Genomic DNA, 3,296 nt, shown 5'->3' with positions numbered 1-3,296 from the left:
ATGCGAAATAGGTCAAGTAAGTTCAAATCGTACCAATTTCTTTTCTCCATTTTTTAAACGCATTGAGACGCACATTCTGATAATTCGACAACGCACTTGAAGACGCAATTTGGAGCACTTAAAAAACCTTTTTTTTGTCAAACAGGTTTTTCAATTCTGTTTCCTTTTTCTTAAACTCAAAAAGGTAGGCAACAGCAAATTACTACAAAATATGCAATTTTGTATCTATTCTGATTGTGTATGTTGGTTTAGAAATGTGCTGCAACATTTCCTTTGGTCTGCTGGTGGAACATGTGTGTCGTAGCGTGGTGGAATCAGGCGCTCGTCAAGCTTTGGGCATATGGAGTTATTGATAGCATCTTTAAAATGACAATGTGTAGTTATTTTAATGAAAGAAGGAAAAAAATAACAATTCCAATATATCTTGGGTAAAAGTCAAAATATTCACCATTGAGGGAGGTGGGGGTTGCTTGGTGTCAGAAGTAAAAATAGTCGCCAAAATTTGGTGACTTTCAAAGCTTGAGTGTTAAATGTTATTGGAAACTGCAAATTTGTATTTTTATGTGCCTTTGCTCAAAGTTTTTCCAGTAAAATCCACACAAAAATGTATTCTTAAATGGACTTAAAAGGTGTTGAGCCTAAAAATAAAAACTAGAAGAAACTGCCGAACGGGGGGGGGAGTCGGTTTCTCTGATTTTATTATTTCGATTTTGATGAGTCAGATGAGCACCTGATTTCACCACAATGCAACACACACACGCGGGCGTTTCGTCCTTAAAGAGTTAATAGACAGGGCTGGCAGTTGACAGACGACAGACTTGTGCTAGTTACAGTGACACTCCGCCAGTGGGCGGATTGCGCCCTTTGGTGGAACAGCTTGCTTTTTTAACCAAAAATCGCCCCCCCCCCCTCTCTCTCTCTCTTTCCCTCTCTCTCTCTCTTGGGGTTTGGACAGGGACATGTAAAACTAAAAGGTTCAACAATACAGCTCAACACTCGCAGAGGCGAAATAATTACAGTGAGATCAGTTGCATAAGACTAGAGTGGTTGAATCTCATTAGCTGAAGGACAGTCTTAATTAAGATCTCCACTCTGCCCGAAAGAAGACGGACACACATGCACATAGGGCCTACATGTAGTACTTTATCAGTACTGACTCTTTGTTGTCCTGTAATATTGTGTTTAAACTCAGAAGGGGCACGATTTCGCATGAAATTACTAATGAACAACTCCACCGTCATCCTTTGACAGAAACCTTACAACATGTACAGCTTGATGCTTTCAATCCTCTTATCAACTAATGTCACTAAAGCAGTTTCTGTGGTGGTTTTTTTACGTTTTAGAAAACGTTTTACTACACTTGCAACACAATTCGGTCATATAAAAGCGGAAGTTTAGAAGTGTTACAAGAGAATAACACACACACATACATACACACAATGAAGGAAAGAGACAAGGACGATAGATGTTTAGTAGGAAAGAAGGAGCAAACCACACCAGAGCACCAGCCAACCACCCAGCTTCTGTCATGTAGCGGTATAGGATCCTCGCCATCACTCTCAAAAGACAAGAGTTCGATTCCCATGTGGGTACAATTTGTGAGGCAGCGTGGTGGAATCAGGCTCTCGTCAATTTTTGGGCATATTGAGTTATTGGTAACCTCTTAAAGTTTGTTCATTCGTCTTGCTTTCAATTTGAAAAATTACCCATTCATCTTCAATAGAAGTGGAGATATTTTGAATTGAAGGAGGTGAGGGTCACCTGGTTTAAGAGGTAAAATTAGCGAGAAAATGGCCGCCAAAGCTTGGTAAATTCTAAAGCTGGAGAGTCCATGGAAACTGTAAATTTATATTTTTGTGCCTTTAATCATTGTTTTTCTGTGAAATCCTCAAATGAATGTGTTTGTAAATGGACATAAAAGGTGTTGAGCCAAAAAACAAAAATTTGATAAAAATTGCTAAGCATGGAGAAAACTGCAGTTTTCTTTAATTCCATTATTTTGACGAGAGCCTGATTCCACCACGCTGCCTCACATTTTTTATCGAGTAATTCTCTCTGTCTGCTTGGGTGTTGCTGTATCCTTTTCACCCGGGGTTGGTCCTGACAGGTCGCACACCAAGTCGAAACAGCCAACCTCCAAAATGATCTAAACTATTCAGTGGAGATCGCTTTAAAACAAAAATGGATACTCCAAAATCAGCCGTAATCCGAATGAAAGCAGAATTTCCTATTCTTTTTCCATTTGCACAATTTAGATTTAGTGTCGATGGGGGCAATTATAATCACTAACTACAATCAAACTGCAATTGAAATTACACTTAAGACAACCATCCTTTGTCGAGGAGAAAAAATAATTCTCTTAGACGGGTAATCGAGTGTCTTGGACTGTTTCCCTAAAATAATAATATAGAAAAAAATGCAAGGGGGGAGTCTGAAGAGGTCAGTTTATAACTGTCTGCTAGATTGCTAGAATAGGTTCAACTGTACTGTAAAGTAATTAACAGCGCACCATTGTTATATATTCCCCAGTGGCCGTCCAGCCAATCTACGAAGATGCCAGAGACTACTGTGTGGATGACGACGAATGGCTGTAGTGACGTCATCTTTATCTGTTCATAATATTGTGTCAGTAAAGCGGAATAAACATTACGATTATAATGATCTTGTGTGGAGAAAGAGTGGGGAATGTTTGAAAACAACGTATTAAGCTCTTAAAGTTGTTTGTTTGAAAGTTGTAACTAAATAGAGGATTTACTTGTAGTGTGGTACAGTCTTAATTTTAACTAAACTGTAATCGTCAATGTCATCGGTTACGATAGGCTACTTATGTTAGTAATTGTCTCATTAATTAAACATACATGACCATAATTACATTTGTTACTGTCTTCACTTGTTGAAAGTTTACGTGAATATATAAGCATGATAATCCTCGCTTCCAGCCCAGGTACACATGTCCACTCCTCGTTTTGAGGTTGATATGTGTAGGCCTACATCTAATTATTTATTTTTTCAAATTATACAACATAAAAAACAGAAGTTATGAAAGTGAGCCGAAACCATAGTCCCCTGAACATCCATGTCAAACTAAAACAGATAAAGGAGTTTAAATATCTTGGCAGCACTTTTTCTGAAAACGGGTCCATAGACAAAGAAATAGAAATGCGAGCTCAAAAAGCCAACGCTGTCACCTACCAGCTCGCTCCCCTCCTATCTCATCCAAACATCTTTATGGACACAAAGAGACAGCTTATCACCTCAATATTCATACCAACATTATGTTATCAGTGCCGGACCTG

Source organism: Aplysia californica, unplaced genomic scaffold, assembly GCF_000002075.1.
Source record: "Aplysia californica isolate F4 #8 unplaced genomic scaffold, AplCal3.0 scaffold00229, whole genome shotgun sequence".
Lineage (NCBI taxonomy): Eukaryota > Metazoa > Mollusca > Gastropoda > Aplysiida > Aplysiidae > Aplysia > Aplysia californica.
This window is presented reverse-complemented; position numbering follows the sequence as displayed.